This window comes from Poecilia formosa, unplaced genomic scaffold (assembly GCF_000485575.1).
Source record: "Poecilia formosa unplaced genomic scaffold, Poecilia_formosa-5.1.2 Scaffold65, whole genome shotgun sequence".
Lineage (NCBI taxonomy): Eukaryota > Metazoa > Chordata > Actinopteri > Cyprinodontiformes > Poeciliidae > Poecilia > Poecilia formosa.
The window spans coordinates 358,039-376,469 of NW_006800004.1; the positions used below are offsets into that span (position 1 = coordinate 358,039).

At 37.2% G+C, this 18,431-nt stretch overlaps 1 protein-coding gene and 1 long non-coding RNA gene across 5 annotated transcripts in view; one reads left to right on the forward strand and one right to left on the reverse strand.

Annotated features, from left to right (window-relative positions):
- The window catches only part of LOC107836521 (uncharacterized), a 19,868-nt gene extending 6,509 nt beyond the window's left edge, over positions 1-13,359 (reverse strand). Inside the window, exons 1-2 of the long non-coding RNA XR_001662437.1 lie at positions 13,215-13,359; positions 9,092-9,094 (exon numbers count right to left, since the gene is read on the reverse strand). This is a non-coding gene — a long non-coding RNA (uncharacterized LOC107836521). The remainder of the gene's footprint in view (positions 1-9,091; positions 9,095-13,214) is intronic.
- nlgn1 (neuroligin 1) overlaps positions 1-18,431 on the forward strand; it is a 375,009-nt gene that overhangs the window by 103,195 nt on the left and 253,383 nt on the right. The window lies entirely within an intron of this gene.

The window sequence follows — 18,431 nt, forward strand, 5'->3', positions numbered from 1 at the left end:
GGTTTGATCTACATGAATTTGACAGGATGGCCAAATCCAGGGATCAGCTGAGCCTGAACTGGGGTGGATTCATTCACTCTCAGTAAAGCCTATAAAGTGTTTATGGTTTCCTATAGATACATTTGGCAACAGACTTCTGTGGTTGATGATAAAAAAGCCATAAAACAGAAGAAAAGGCTAAAATGGGCAGAAATCCATCTTCACAAGTCTATTACAATTAATTATTTTTTTATTTTTTGTTGTTATTACAAATCTATGCAGTAGTGGAAGAATGTAGAATGAACACACACTGATGTTAGTAAATTTAGTAAACATGCCTTTGTGTATGATATTTTCCAATGATGTCATCAAATGAAAAAAAAAAACTATTGGGTTATGTTTAAATTCAAAAAATGAATTTCAAGAATATAATGAAAGAAACATTTTACAGAAGAAATTCCAGCAAAGCAGGCAACTTACCAAGCTTACACATGCAGTAGGTAATGTGTATGTATGCTTTAACAGGATAAAATTACGGTGGCCGACAGGTGCAAATACGCAGCAACAGAGAAAACATGCAAACAAAAAAAGACGCGCACAAATGAAATGCAGCAAACAAAAAAGAGACGCAAACAAAAAAAAGAATACAACCACAAATGAAATGCAGCAAACAAAAGAAAAGATGCAAACAAAAAGTGCTGAAAACAGAAGTGCTCCAGACCACTAGAGGGAGTCGAACAAAAAACAGCTGTGTCCAAATTCAGGGTCTGCATCCTTTAAAACGGGTGTTCAGAAAAGCAGCAATGGCGGCAAAATTATTTTTGCTGTGTTACACTTAAAATTACACAAAATGAGTTTTTGCAATGTTTTTAGGCGAGAATGTAGATGTATAGATCTCAAATATCAGCTCAGTTCAACAGTAAATCACTTAATAATTACAATATTGCTCCGACGTTTTCGGAGATGTCTGCTCCCACTGCATTAACAGCCAGCTCCCCTCACCAGCTGTCAGCTGGCCGGGCGCTCCAGGTTCGGTACACCGAGAGAGAACCCATGTCTCCTGGCAAATCGTTTTAAAAACACCCGCTAGTTTTCCCCTATGAGTGGAGGTGAAACACAGATATTAAGCCAGGTAATAGCTGTACATTTTTTTGGTTCACTAAAGTATTTAATTTATTCCTCAGCAAATGAGTTTGACTGATTAAAGCTAAGCCTTGCACTTCATTTGTTTACATCTCGTTTTTTGTTTGCTGCATTTCATTTGTGCGCGTGTCTTTTTTTTGTTTGCATGTTTTCTCTGTTGCTGCGCATTTGCACCTGTCGGACACCTTATAAAATACTTTGATTCACAATACTCTTTACTGTACCTTCACCTTTACTGCATTTAGTGTTTTAATTTATTTAGTTACTCACAGTGACTAGCCAGAAATTTCACTTTAAGATTAGTGATACTTCATGATAATACTCAAGTAAAAGTAAAAAGTACTGTTCAGTGAAAGTATTCCTTGAAGTTCATTTTCCAAAAGTTTGCTTGAGTAAGTGTAACTAGTTTCTACTCAACAGTGCCTTGGTAAAGGTAACTAAAAACAAATGTGTAGGATTGACTGGTAGTGTACTGAAACAGTTAACCTGGAGAGTCTCTTGTCATTTCTGGACATTTCTCTGCCTTTTGCTTAATATGACTTTAAACTGCAAGACCAAGAAAATTGAAGCTTTTAATACTTTTAGAACCATATCTTTCGTAATTCTAGGCTGGCCATCATACCTTCGTGCTTAAATACTCATTTGTAAAGTTCCTGTGTTAGTGACAAATGTGACAGTCAGTCAGTGATGTTCACCAAGGCTTTAGGCTCATTGCATTTCTGACACTTGTCCATTTATAATTTTAGCCTTTCAATAAGTTTAATAATGTTTGTAGAATAATTTCCTCATGTGGAAATATTGTCTCGTTAGAACTGCTTTGCTCACCTCTCTCTCGGCTAATGCTAACCTCATTAGTCTATGCTAAGCTTAATGAGTCACAGATTAATCTTTCATGAGAATCTAAGTGATGATTCAGGGGGTTGTTCACCTTGAAAACGACAAATTGTTTTCATGGTACATTTTGTGTGCCGTCAGGGTTTCAGAGGAATTGAGATCTCCCAATTTAACAATTACTTTACAATGTGGTTTTTATTATTGATACGGCTGTTGTTGTCATTCTAATCCAGGCCAGATCTAGTTTTAAACTGATTCTATAAATGAACCAGTTTGACTTTCACATCCAAGTCATTTTAAATGCCTTGTAAATTAACTGTTTGGTCCTCCTCCAGTTTTCATCAGGCTTTTTGTAAAGGATTGTAGTACATGGAGACTACTTATCCACACAATTAATATGGATTATTGTAATATCTCTGCAAATAAAGATTTAATTTCATCCTCTTTGTTTATTAACACTTAACTAACAAGCGGTGCTTGAAAACACTTCACAGATGACATGATGTTCACAATCTTTTGATCGACTGCTCTTGGCTCCTGATAGACGTGGTTCTTTAGTCTGATGCTGAGTTAACGTAGGTTCGCCGGAGCTAAAGCCAGAGTTTGTGTTGGTGGAAACATAAAGAATTGATGATTTATAAGCCCTAGCAACAGAGCAAGTTTTGGGGAAAAGGTTTATATGTGCTTTTACATATCAGTCTCACCATCCTGTTGAAATTACAAAAATTTCTCATCAGTTGTGAAAATTAAATAAATGAAACTCTAGAGGCGATATCTATTCCTGGCCTTCATTTGTTCCGTCCACTGCCTCTACCACCTGTAGTGGTGCCCTCTCGGTCCTTTCCGCCTTGGCAGCTGTCAGCCTTACTTCCGTGCCTCTGTAGGTGTTGCTAATGAGCAACTTCAAACCTCATTGCCCTTACATTGCAGCCAAGGCCCACTGAAAATTGCTTTTCCTTCCGTCTCTCCAGGATGTCACCATCAAAGAATTTGCTTGCTCACTGCAGGATGCAGGTAGACCTCTTAGGCTTTTTGTGACACATTTCGTTTTTACTGAGAAGAAAAGACATATAAGTGTGTGTGACTCCCCCATACCTTTCTTTCTTTTTTTTTTTTTTTTTTACTTTTTCCTATTTTCTCTACCTTATTTTCTCCAAAGATATCAAACACAGTTTTATCTTTAATATAAATTGTCAGAAATTTTGTTAGGAAAGATTAAAAAAATAATAATAATATCGAAATGTTGCAAATATCTCCTGTTTAGTCAGGGATTCACACCAGTAAATTTGTCTTAGAACTCCTTACCTTCCTCTGGAACAGATTTCACTTTCAGTTTGCAGTTTGTCTATTTGACTCAAAACTGATCTCAACTCAGTGGGTCAAGTGAAATGCAGGATAACCTAACACCACATTTGACTAGACCAATGCTCTATCTTTAATTACAAACATAATCTTCTCTAAACTTCATGTTTGGTGAGTAGCTTGAAGAGAGGTTATCAGGTAAGAAGTTTTTCTTCATTCTCCTGCTGCTAATGTTAATTACATCATGACATAGTACTTCTGTATCAGAAGGATTTACATTGTTGGTGCATGTACAGTTGCTCTTAAAAATCTACATGCCTCATTCCTATGTCTTAAATATATATGATTGCTGTTTTTGTATTCTCATTGTTTGAAACTATGTGCATCACTTTGTTTCAGTTGCTGTTTTATGGGATACCATTTCTAGATTTACACAGTCAATCATTAATAACAATAATCTGGGTTTTTTAGCCTGTCATAACAGAAAAAAGGGAGTTCATTTTTAAACTCTAAAATGAACTCTCTGATTAGGAACCCGAATATTTAGCTTCAAAATAAATATTTAGCATGATAATTAAATAGTTTACAGACTACATATTTGGTTTGCTAATAAAATCTTTAGTTTGAAACTGACATTCATAAATGCATAAATGGATGCACAATGTGGTGAAAATATGATTTTTTTTTTCTCTTGACAGTCTAAATAACCCAAATTATTGCTGTCAATGTTTGACTGTGCAACTTTAAAAATTGAATGCCATGATGTTTTAAGGACCTTAAATACATTTGAATTTCCACACCATTTCCATATAAAATGTGGCATACATTCTGTATTTAGGTACACAATTGCATTAGGTCTGTTTGATGTAAAAACAACGCTGAACATCAGCAAATGAAATCCCATGCCTGAAGTGAAACATGTGGCTATTTGTCAAGGCATGGGAGAAAGCAGAAATATGTTTTAATACCACTCAGTTTTGAGACAAAACTGTTCCAATTGTTTGTGAAAAGCTGTGCATTTAATTTTCCAAGATCACAGAGTCCTACGACACATCTAACATCCACAGAAAAAAAACAAAACAAAAAAACTACGACAGCTAAACGAAAATATTAGAATTGACTCTCTGGAGTCCATAGCTAATTTCAAAAGAAAATTTGAGGAGTCATTTGAGGACTATGATAACAAATGTCTTTACAATATGATACATTTTAAGAACAATTGTAAGGTAGACTGATATAAAATATTACAAAGATTCAAGAGGTTCTTCAACAAAATGTCAGTTAAGTATATCTACACTTATTTGAGCTGTCAATTGTATTATTGTTATTTTTCATGTTGAATTATGCTATGTATGCTACACATAATGTCTGGAAAAGGTTTTGAAAAATGTACCACTGAATCATGTTTTACAATCTGGTATTTTAACAGGGTGTATAGTTTATAGCCACTATATTTGTGGCACATAGAGACATCTCATTGTTTTTATAACTGTTAACATTAAGGAATCCATCTGGATGCTTTGTTTGCTAAGTAACCATGTGATATATTCCCACCATGATGTATACGTATAATATGTTGTAGCCGAGGGGCATTTGTTTTGCCCGTTTAACTACTCTTCACCTTCTCTCTCTAGAGATAATCCATCCTCCATGCAGCAGCTAGCTTATCCGTTGCCACAGGCCACTAAAGCTCAAGACTTTATTACCCTGAGAGGCCATGGGAAGCATTAGTGCCTCTGCCTCATTCTATAGCTTACATTGGGGCCTAGTAGGACGTTGCCATTATTACCGAGAGAGAGCACTGAACCTTGGAGAGATGCTATGGAAACCCTTATGTTTAAATTTAGCCCTCCGTTTTATCTCGGCTTTCTCATTAGCAGCGCTGGAGACTAATTGTTAATGGTTAAGTCTTTATTGCTGCAGGTCCTTTCACGTATTCTCTTGCTCTTCCTCCTTCTCTCATTCTGTCTTGCTGTTTTTCTCTCTGCTCCTTTCCAAATTACACAATGGTTGGGGCGTCTCTTTGTATGACGGTAATTAGCTTTTATGATGTTGCTATGAGCGGGTCCTTTTCACTGCCACTCTGCTTGCCTTGTCGCTTTATGACCCTGCCATCTTCTGGGCAATTAGTCTGCAGGGATGCTACCCTGCTCTGCCCATAGTCACCACCCCCCACCTGCTGCCACCAGTGTCCAGCAAAATCCGTTCAAATCTTCCCTCTGTCTCTGAACTTAAACAGCAAGAATACAACTCATCTGATTCTAAGCTATTGTATGGGGAAATTAGTTTGTGTAGTTTCCTAAGTTCTAAACTTCAATGGGATATGTCTACAAACAACACAATTTTAGCAAAGAAATTGTTCTTGCTAAGACGTGTGTTTCTGTTGAAGCTAGAGTGCTTAGAATCATCGTTTTTGGACAGCAAAATCCTCCCCACTGAACCTTTTTAGAGCGTTTGTGAAGACCGACTGCCCACACACACCACATGCTCTCACCAAATGTTATACTTCATTTAGATAAATATCACAATAAATAAAACACCTCCAAAGAACAAATGGGAACATGGAGTTATTTTTTTAAAGCAAAGGTGCTATATTACCTTCTTTCTTTCTACCTGTGGATTTTCCATGAATAGTGCACCCTGTCACTGTCCACATTCAGTTTTCTTTCATGCTAATGAACTTTTTATTTCCAAAATTAAATAATTGCACAAGTGGCAGGATGTTGCTTTGAACTAAATAGCTTTCAGATCATGGTGGATGAAATGTAAAAAACAAGAGTCACTTAATTTCTCTTTGATACCTCTAATTTTAGTGACTAACCAGTATTCCTTAAAAGAACCTTTGTTATTTGATAAAAGAAACAGTAAGTTGAGAGCTTTTCCATCATGCTTTCATCATAAACAGAGAGAAACATTTTGTGATTGAGAAAAGTGTTATGTAAAATCAACTGTTTTGAGCTTTGCATCTTGTAATAGTGCAATTTCCTCATCAAAAACATACATGGAGTGTTGCCTGATTTTTTCATGCATGTTTGAGAAATCCTTTAATCTCCCATGGCAACCATTCAGCTGTGACAAACGGCTGGTTAGACCTAGCCCCGCCTTCAAGATGCTGCTCCTCCTCAGAACTGCAGCCCTTCCACAAGACTCCCATAAGACTAGCCATCAGGAATTAGCAAAACCTGGTGGAACTGTGCATTTGCTGAGCTCATTATAGGAGCTACTTCTCAGTGCAACACTGGGAAAACTGTTAAAAGGTTAATAGAAGAGCCATGTTGTGATGACTTCCTGTAGGTGGAGTTTCAGAAAGAGTAGGATTTTGAAAAACACACAGGCCCAATTTCAAGCCATTCAATTATCAAGTCAAATTGCATTTAAGTCATACACTGTGTGCACAATTAGGCAAGTTTTAATTTTTACCATATTATCCTTTTTATGCATATTTCCCAACTCCAAGCTGTACAAACTTGAATACCTATTGAATATAAACATATCAGCTGTTGTGTATTTGTTTAATGAGGGAGGAGATCAACACTCTATCTATTGTAGTTAATAAGCGTAATAACTACACCTAATAAGTGTGCGTAGTTATTAGGCAGCTTCTTTTCCTCAGGCTACAAGGGTGAAAAAGAGATTTAAGTGACTCTGAAAAATCCAAAATTATAAAAAGTCTTTCAGAAGGATGCATCTCTCTTGAAATTGCTAAGATATTGGGCTATGATCACAGAACCATCAAACGTTTTGCTGCAAATAGTCAACGAGTTCACAAGAAAAAAAAGACATAAATTAATTGCTAAAGATTTAAGAAGAATCAAACATGAAGCTACCAGGAACCCATTATCTTCCAGTGCTGTCATATTCCAGAACTGCAACCTGGATCACCCAGAAGAGCAAGATGTTAAGAGCGCAGAGACATGGCCAAGGTAAGGAAGGCTGAAACCCGACCACCACTGAACAAGACACATAAGTTGAAACGTCAACACTGAACCAAAACAGATCTGGGCTGGTATTATTAAAGATGAGGTAGTTGGACCTTTTCAGGTCTCAAAATCAACTCTTGAACCTATTGCCAGGTTTTAGAAGACACTTTCTTCAAGCAGTGTTACAGAAAAAAGTCTGAATCCTTCAAGAAGACCATGATTTGTATGCAGGACAATGCTCCATCACATGCATCAAAGTGCTCCTCTATGTGGCTAATCAGTAAAGACCTTAAACATGAATGAATAATAAAGTGACTCCCTTCCTCACCAGACCTAAACCCCATTGAGAACTTGTGGGCTCTTCTTAATCGGGAGATTTACAGTGAAGGACAACAGTTCACATCTCTGAACAGTGTCTGGGAGGCTGTGGTTGCTGCTGCATAAAAAGTTGATTGTCAAGAGATCAAGAAACCGACAAAACTGTTATTGAAAAGAAGAGTGGCTATATTGGTCACTGATTTATTTTTTTAAACGTCAGAAATATTTATTTGTCAATTTTGAGTTGCATGTTTATTATTCTCACTTTAACAAGACAAGAAACAAGTGAGATGGGAAAAGTTTGAGTTTTAATTCAGTTGCATAATAATTTTGTACATTATTAGTTGCCCAATAATCATGCACACATAGATATTGTCCTAAGAAAGCCAAAATTTCACTTTGGCTTTCTTAAATATTCAGGTTTGAGAAGTTATTAACATTTTGGTTTGAGTGAGAGCGCTCCATTGACCTCCACAGTCACCACACCTCAAAACAAAGGGCACCAGACACCTCATTTATTTCTCCGGGCCCTTAACAAACACAGCAGAATCACATCCATTTTAGCTGTTTTGATCAAGATAGAAAGAAAAACATTGACTGAAGAAGATATAAACCATTTTTTATCTATATACTCACATCACATCATGGATATAATCTGGTACAGTTAGAGGTGTCATAAGAAATGGATGGTGAGTCTGTACATAATAGTGACTCCTCTCCATTTCTCTTCCTCTCCCATGACTAAAACCTTCATGTTGGTTGCTTACAAACCCCATAAAGACATTTAAAGCTTTTGTCAACTGCATCTATTTTTCAGTGCTTTGATTCAGAAGATGACATCATCATATCTGAGAGGTGCCAGTGCCATCCTTAAAAAGCAGCTTTGTGTTGAGGGTTACGTAATCATGAGAACAATTTAGAGATGCTGGTTGCCTGAATTTAATGACACCTGATGGAGTGGGAAGGGTTAAGCATGTAGAGTCTTTTTCTCATCAACTATTCTGACGTCACTGCTCCTGACAACTTTAAACCCAGGGGACGATTCAACCTCCTGGGATCTATTGGTTCTTTCATCACTGGAGCTTTGGTCTTTCCTTTTTAGCTGAGATATTGATCTACAGCTTAGGCAATTAGTCTGAGCAGGTCCCGCGTACCCTGTCCTCCCCTTCACTCCTTCCTTCTAAAGCTCCTAGAAAGCACCAAAGGAGAAGCTGCAAAGCTCCAAACTTTCCTTTGTCTCTCCATGCTGGTAACTTACGTTTCTTCAATATAGCTTAATATGATATAGATTCCATCTTCTATTCTACAAACAACCAAAATAATAATAAAACAATAAGACAAATTTAACATTTTGCTGTTTTTTAAAATTCTTTATTCTAAATTCAGTCATACTGCCAGTTAGTGGTACGTTAAAACAAATTCCAATTCAAACTCAAAATCTCCTGAAAGGTAAGGCATTTTTGTGAAATTGCAGCTTTCAGTTGTCTTTGGTTGTGTGCTTGTGTTTATTCACACACACATAAACACGCACGCATGCGCACACACATACACACCCACGCACACACGCACGCACGCACGCGCACACACACACACACACACTCAAACAAATCATGTCAGACCACTCAAGGCACTCTCCTGCCATCAGGAACAACTGGGGGTCTTGTGTGTGGACAAGACTAAGCGGTTATCAAACAACCCTGTGATTAGCAGCCACCTGCTTTGGCACCTGAGCCACAGACACCCCATTTATTTCTCCGGGCCCTTAACAAACACAGCAGAATCACATCCATTTTAGCTGTTTTGATCAAGATAGAAAGAAAAACATTGACTGAAGAAGATATAAACCATTTTTATCTATATATTTTCTCAAGCTTTTTATTTCAGTTTTAACAGTGAATTACAGTTGGCCAGTACTCTGGGGTCAGCTCATACCACACATTTGTGTTTTTTCTCTTTTATATTATTTTGTCTCTTTTTTTTCTGGCAGACACAGTGAAAACCGAGCCTTCTACTATCATGAAATATTATGATATTCACCACTAGTATAGATTGAAAAAAACAAAACAAAACACTGTTTTCTCCAGATATTGACATTGTCACAGTATCAAACTTGACAACATGGAGAAAATTGAGATTCAAAATTTCAGTGAGATATATCTTTCTTTTTAGCCTGGTTTTGACAATATTTGGGAATCCAGATATTAACTGATTGATGTTAGGTCACTGGGTCATGATTGGTAACTAGAAAATCCTTTTCCTACCAAATCAGATGCTGTTAATGCTGAGTCATGCTTGTAAGATTTCTGCCCTTTGTCTGGTTACATTCACTCACTGCTCCAGCTGAATGCCTGGTGCCTCAGCACCTGTCTGTAATACTGTCACATCAGCTGTGATGTCACCGCTCATTCCCTCGGGTGCTGTGCTAATGCTGCCAGTTCTTTGTAAATTCAGTTATTTACATACTCAGCTCTGGTCTGAATTTGTTTGAACATTTTTTTTTTTGGCCAAATCCCTTTGGGTACTCAGTTTGGTGTGTATTTGTTTTTGTTAGTGGCAAAAGGGTAAACCTTAAACTGTCACATTTTGGCATGATTACTGTTGGGTCTGCACAATCAAGATGTCACTCAAAGGGAATCTCTTTGACAACATGAAGTGGGCTGAAAGATCTCAAAAAACAACACGTTTGGCTTTGATCTAAAAATAGTGATGTACTGGTTTGTTAAAAGGGTTAAAAATCTTAGAAAGAAAGAAAAGAAAAAACAAAGAACAAAATGAAAAAAGAAAGAAATACATTAAAAAAAAAACATTTCTAAGAGTGTTTTGTCACCTGATGGTTCGATAGTCTCTTGGGTTGCCACCTTTCATTAATTAAAATAAGGGACGCCCACCACAGCCCGTCTTGCCCTACTCTCATGGGGTGGGATGGACGTTGCAGTGATAGACATTATTTTATGGCAATGTTTTTGTTAAAAAAAAGTAATTCATAGAGCAATTGTTCATAGATAGAGGTGAGTTAAAGTACACCAAAATTGTACTCCTGTCTTAAAGATATATTTTTTTGCTTATTTGAAAGAACCTGGTAGTTATGGCTCACAGTGCAAACATATATCACACTAAAAATAAGTCAGTCAATGGGTAAAGTTTGATTGTAATTATAGATAATCACAATGTAGTGTAACTTCAATTCCCCTTCTCACCATTTGTCTCACAGTTTTCTTCTTTTCCAAATCATAAACAGTCAGAGTTGTAGTGAGGGACCACACATTTTCCTGTGAAGTTTATGTTTTATAACTCAGAACAATTGTATGGAAAGTGACACATGCAAGTTTCAAGCCCTGTTTTGTGTGCATGCAAGCTTTATAAATGAAACCACAGAAGATCTAATCTCAGGTGAAACGATGTAGCTAAGGAAGGGAGCAGGTAGGGGCAAATGAGGAAATGAGAAACAGCGGGGACAAGAAACAAAGTGGGAGGCTGTGGGAAAGATAAAACAATGGAGGGAAAACATAAGAGAGGACCTAAGACTGATTTAACAATGAACAGAAAGATGCACTAATCTAAGTAAACAGATTAGTGCATCAGTTTGTTTCCGATGTGATTATATATTTTCTTTCTACTTTCAGTTCTACTTTCAGTACAAAGAAAATATATAAAATACATTGATATGCTGTTCAGTTTAACGTACAAAGAAAATATATAAATTCACATCAGAAACAAACTGAAATGGAAGCTCTAAGGAAATAATAAAGAAATGATCACAAACCAGAAGCACAAAGTCCAAACAACTACAGATCATAACATAATTTAACCAACTCTTTTTTTTTTCTATTTACGGTCATTGAAAGTAAATTATCTTTAATTGTTTAATATTTGGTTGCCAATGTTAAAGAGTTAAGAATTTTACCCCTGGCCTAATCAAATTGACACAATTTAAAGCTGAGGGGGTATGTAGTGCTTCACTTATTATTACTAAGTTAAACAGTACCAGAGCAGAAAAAAATCATTGAAAATAGTCCACTAATGAAGCCTTTGCAGTGATGATTGTTTTCCTGCTCAGAGCATAGTTGCTGAAACTAATTGTGTCTAAGCGATAATGAATTGATTCTTGGTCACCTGAATAAGCAGAGCTTTAATAAGAAGCGACAAGGACGACAGGTCCTGATTTAACTGTTCCTTCAATGCAAGCAGGGATAAGTCATCAGTAAACACAGCTTAGAACAAAATGCTGCTTTGATGATGTCTGATTTCAGTTTATTATACTGAAGATGGAGACACTTCAGGAAACCTTTCATCTGAATTACACTGCACCTCAAAAGAAATGCTGTTATTGAGGACCTGTTGTTAAAGGTCAGGTCTGTGCTCCTGGTGATGGGACTGTGTAAACCTCTGTTTTTCTATATGTTGCTCTCTTGTGTATCTTTTCTAGGCACTTACGGCACAGTTAAGTGTGATTTTTCCTGCTCACAGGCTTTACTTTTAGATCCATCACACCTGTGCCTTCTGGTCTGAAAAAAGCAACTGAAGTGTACATCAGGAGACTCATAAAGAAGTGCCACAAAACTTCAGTGGAAACTGTGTCTGTCAGTGGAATGGTCGCTTATATAACTGAGCGTCAAGATGTGGAGCTATTACCAAAACCTCTTCAGTGCACATTACAAAAGAAAAGCTAAAGATTTCATAAACAGCCCAGGCTTGAGACAAGGACTATCAGGAGCATTGAGCTTTGGAGACATAGCTGAGAGGAAGACACCTGTTTAGTGTTCGGCACAGAGCCTGTCATATTGTTTGTGAGTTGAGGCAATTCCCTCAAGGTCCAAAGAGCTCTTATCTACTGTTCACTTTGAAGATGATTTCTCTTTGTGTTTGTTTCTCAAAGAACATGAACATTGCTCCTCTCGATATGTTGTTCAGTTTAACGTCTGTTTGCCACTATGCTGGATATACACCATCACCTTAGTTACCATTAGATTTTCAGCAGTTTCATATCAAAGGATTTTAAACTTGAGTGAGCAAAAATGTCGCTGTTGTACATGACACAGTTGCATTCAATTCTGGTTCCTAATATGGTCCACAATCACAATAAAAATCACCTCCAGCCAAAAATCACCTTCAATTCAAATTGAACAAGACGGGGCCAGTTCAATTTGAATTCTTTCAATTAGCCATATTCAATCTTAAGCAAAGATAATCCAGTCAAACAAAGATGCTTTATTTCCAAATCTTCACTCCAAACTGCTTACAGACAATTCAGTTCTATTCAAATGACAATAATATTAGATTTGATAATTCTTAAAATGATAGAAAGAAAAAAAAGTTGTACTGAATATCTGGATTGACATCCTGAACAGGTACTGAGACCTTTAGAAGCACCAGAACAATGATTACTGAAAGATCTGTCTCCCATTGAACCTTTAGACACCAGAGATGCTCAGATCAGGTTTTTTGCTGCTGATTCCAATAACGATCACCCATGAGGCTGATCTCTGCCGATCACTGATCTTTGCCAATCACCTGGACTCATTGTTCATTTTTTACGTTGGGTATAAATGAGACTATGTGATCTTCCAAAAAGGAAAAATGATCTGGCAATAAATTCACCTAATTTAGACATAAACATGCAAAATACTTGTAGGCACAATAGAGCAGCTACTCAGTCAAAAGGACAACTTAAAAACCTGCAATCAGTAATACAATATAAAACAATAAAGCTTTCAAAACCTAAATTATACATGAATCAAATAAATCTCATAACTTTGCCTATATCAAATAATTCAAGTTAAAAAGGAAACATTCATTCAATGTTAAACACAGGTTGCATCAAAATAAACAATCCTGAGTTACTAAATCAAAACTTCCTGAGAACATGGCTGTTTTGTTCTGGTTCTGATTGGTTGGTTCTGACTGAGCGAAGTAATTCTACAGAACACAGGAGGAGGCAGAAGAGATTGATTATTTTTTCAGAGATTATCCGTCTTATGTTAGGACACAGCGAACGTTTTAATATATATGCAAAATATTTTGTCTGTTTAACTTGCATGTTGCAGCATTAAGCAAACATTCAAAACGTTCGTTTTGTCAGGTGGAGTAGAAGCACCGCTTCTACTCCACCTAGAGTAGCGGTGCCCCATATATGAAATATTATTACCAACGGTCCAACAGCGAGAGCAGAACCAGCGTCTTGCATCGCCAGCTCGTTGATTTAAATAATTTTTCAGGTTATTTGTTTAGCTTTCTGACCGTGATGCTAATGCTGGTGTGTGGGTAAGTGTGTGTGCACAAATGCTGGCATTCTACACTGTGGTGGCAGCAGGGACCCAGCATTCCCATGCATGACACGTCCTAGGGCAATTGCTGTGGCGATTTACCCTCTGCTCTGTTGCCGTGGTGACTGAGTCACTAAGAAGGAGGAAGTGTGTGTGTAAGGGAAGGGATAAGACAAGAACCCTTGTTACTTAAAGATGATGGCTCTCTCTGTCTCTCCATTCCGTGTCTCATTTTCATCTTCTTCTGCACCCAATCACATCTTCCCTGTTTCTTTTTTTTCCTTTTCTCCAATATTTCCCCTTTGGCTTTTACTTGAACTTTTTCTCCTTTTTTTGTACTTTTTTATCTTGAACTTGCTGTTGCAGTTTTCCCTTCCTTCCCTTCACAGTTGTTACCACGTTCAGTTTGTGTGACATGCATCTGTTCACTTTGCCTCTTTGCTCCTGTGAGCACTATGACCCATTTTAAGATTTGCACAGACAGAGGCGCGCAGCATTAACAGCATTATGGTCGGATACCGCATAGCGGTTATTGTCTCCTTCAGCCACATGTTGAGGTTTTTGTCTGCTTCGACATATGGCACAAAAAATTAAAAACTGGATAACACTCTGACACCGCTCTTAACTGCATGGATGAAACCTAATACAATGCTTAGTGCTTTTTTAAAGGTTTGAATTAGGAGCTGGAGAAAAGAGAGTTGTGCTCTAAATCCACGAGGCTTGGGAGGCTTAAGGTGCGAAGGGAGAGGTATGAAATGAATGCAAGTGAAGGTGTGTGTACATGAGTCAGAAACCGTACTGAGAATAGGACTGGCAGAAGAGATATGATGAGAACATTTCTTTGAAATGTGTCTGCTGTTGTTTTGTTGAGTAAATTGTCTAATTAATATCCTGCATTAAGTTGTAACATCCTGTGCCTATTTATATTTAAAAAATGTTGGTATGAGGCTCAGTCACCTCCCTATTAATAAACTTACATATGGTAATTCAGTACCAGAGAGAGAGACTTATTTCACACCAGGAGGAATTTGTAAAATACTTTATTAAAAACCTTTATATATGCATTTTCATGACTGATTCACAGTTCACATTGATGCAGATTAGAAAAAACAGAAATCAATCACTATGTCCGAGTCTGCTTACAGGCTAGAAACCAGGAAGCATCTTTTGGTGCAAAAGATGTTGGGTATCATCTGGAGCAACTGTCATCCAAATCTGAACATTGTGAGAAGGAAGCATTCAAGTACACAAGGGAAAACATCAAACAATCACGATGCAAACAAATATTGAAAATATTAAATGCTTACCAAAAGAAATAAAAAACAAGAACATGGAATAAGAAGTGAATGTTGGGACAGCAGGATGTGGTGATGAATCCAGAATCTGCATTGGTCAACGAAATAATGCTGGAACATTTGTTGGATGCCATACCAATTAAACATATGGAGAAATCTTTCTGAAGAACACAAATCAAAAGGCAGTACCCCTGCAAGAAACACACCTGGACAGCTGCATTTTCGACTAGTTTCTAAATCCATCAATTGAAAGTAGATCTGTTGATAATTGACTTTTGTTGGTGAAATTATCAATCCCTCCCATTTATTGTGAAATCAACAGAACCCTGCATTTTTTAAACTACTATATAATTGTGAAATTATAGCAAATTTTCCTCAAAAATTGTCACCTCTGGGCTTAAGTGACTATTAACTCCCACCTGCAGGTGGCAGTGTTTCTTCTACTGCACTCCTGCCTCAGCCTTGATGTCAAGTTGTAGGTCCAGTCCCAATACTCAGCTGTACCCTTTGCTCCTCAATGAAATGTGGACTCAGTCGAAGTGAACTTACGGGTTTGAGTGTGCAGGTTACAAGCGTGCAAAAATTTGAGAACTGGGACAGAACGCCTCTGTGTCAAAACTTTGACTTCCAAATTGGTGGAACTGGTCACTGTTAAGGCATTTGTGCTGCTACAAAGTACAACTACAACTTAAAATATTGATTTTACATTTACAGTAAAGGTATTTTCGCTTTCCAAAATCATTGCTGGAGATATTTAACTGTTCAAATGTGTTTTGTTATAACTTGTTGAATGCAGAGCAAAATTCCATGTAATCACACATGTTCAGTAGAGGAAACAAAAATTATTTCAATACTTTACTTTTGAAAACAGATTTTTTTTTCTTTGTTTAGCGATAGATACAGCTTGTTCTGTGAACAGTCCCATATTTCCAAGATGACAAAAATACACATTAAAATGTGCTAATATTCAATTTAACAGTCTGTGATTTGACTAATTATAGACATGATTACATATTCAGTTGTTACTCGAAACAAAAAAACATCTCTCATGTAGCTAAAAGTTAGTTTGGTATAAAATGGAGCTAATATGCTAACAAAGAAGTTAAGGACAAACATATGGCAAATATATAACATAAGATATGCTCCAAATCTGAAAATAATGAACAAAACTTGAAGCCAATGCCCAAAACACATTCCAGAAGGAGTGAATGTCTGGCAGTCATATTTGGTGTTTTAAACATAAAAGATCATGTATAATAGTATGCACAAAAAGTCATCTCTTTATCAGCAGCATATATTAAAGAATTAAGATGTGAAACAACTGACCCAGAGTTAATGATTAAATATACACATTAACTGCCAATGGATTCGACCCTTGGAGAGGATGAGGACACAGTTGAGAGATGAGAGGACATCTTGTCCATAATTACACTGATAGAATTGTAAGTCTAACAAAGTCAGTGAATAAAGGCGATACTTTAAAAAGGTTAACATAATGAGGCTATTGCAATCAGCCGCAACACCTCTTCTGCCTTTGTTCACTGGTGATTATTGTGCCAAGGCAGGTATAAAAATGAGATGCATGAGTCTGCAGACATGCAGAGAAAGTGACACTGGCCTTCAGCTCCATAGGGAGGTGGCCCAAGATAAGGCTGTCTGAGATTCAGTCATTCAGTATGGGCAGAGGCCAGGAAGGTCAACAAGTTTAGGGTGACAGTGTTTTAGTAGTCTAGCCTTTGTAAGCCTGGCTGAGTGAGACAACTGAGACTAAACTGATCTTCAGTGAAAAAGAAATGTCAGAAAAAATATCAGAAATGATCAAAGGGAAAGGAGGAGTAGAAAGGAGGAGTAATGCTGCAATTTGCATTGTGCGGAAATCAAAGCATTTGGTTAGCATGGCTATTACCACCCTACACAAATTCAGTTCAGTTCTCATCTCCATCCAGTGCTCCATCCTGGATTTCTTCCATTGATCTCAATTCCACAGTTGAATTTCATCCTGACCAATCAATGAGCAGAAGAAGAGTTGTGAATAATCTCGATTATCTGCGCTGTTTTTGTGTTGTAGTATGGTTGAAGTTTGGTAGTGGAGGAAATAAATAAAGTGACCCTCTGACCGAAGCAAAGTGTAGAACAAGGGGTTGGATTTTACCAGGCTAGATTTTTGCATATTTTGTTCTATAATGATTACCATATGTCTACATTTTTTTATGACGGGTAACTGTGAGAATTGTGTGGAAATTCTTACAGAAGTCTCAAGTCATTACCAGCCGGAGCATGAGATTCCTATGCTTCGTATCCATGGATGACAATACCACAGTTTCACAGGATTTCACATAGAACTCAGACTAATATCCATTAGAGTGTCGGATCTGTAAGATATAAAATATTGGTGGTTTTAAAACCACAACGTTTAAAAACCTCTCTACACCTTTTCACTGCTAACTGGCCCATTTTGTCATATATTCATCATATATTTTACAAAATGCTTTAGAGAGGTTTTTAATCCTGATCATTTTTAGAGATGTTTATACCTTCAGGAGACTTTACTCTAACCTATCTATAGTTCAGCTATTAAACGACTTGCGTTGCAGCAAGAAGGTCCTGGGTTTGATTCCCAGCCTGGGTCTTTCTGCATGGAGTTTGCATGTTCTCCCTGTGCATGCATGGGTTCTCTCCGGTACTCCAGCTTCCTCCCACAGTCCAAAAACATTACTGTCAGGTTAATTGGTCTCTCTAACTTCTCCCTAGGTGTGAGTGTGTGTGTGTATGGTTGTTTGTCCTGTCTGTCTCTGTGTTGCCCTGTGAAAGACTGGGGACCTGTCCACGGTGTACCCCGTCTCTCACCTGAAATGTTCGCTAATGCTAAGTAATCCTGTAGTAAGTATACTACAGTATTACGTACCTTACATTGTAAGTTTGCTCTACTGTATAATTTCTCACTCTAGCTCTCATCATATATTTCTTTTCTTTGTATGAATCTGCATGCTTCCACTTCCCTTTGCTGTGCTGCTGTTAAACCTGAATTTCCATATTTCCATCTTCAATTTCTAAATTTAGTTTTGCTGGCTGATGCTGTAAATTTTAGAGTAGGTCAGGTAGGGTTCTGGTTCTTGGTTCCCTGGCATATGGCAAACAGCGTTATAGGCAATGCACCTACACCAGGTATCATGATTTTGGCGAGTTTTGACAGCAATGTCAATCACTTACTTGAAAAATGTTCTATTGTTTTTATAGTGCTAATTACAACAAATCTGGATAGATTTACATTTAATTACATACTTTTCAATTTAATACTACGTACTTATATAATGCATAACAATTCAATTTGGTTAATAGGGCTGAAATGTTTTCGGTAACACTTTATTTGAAGTGGG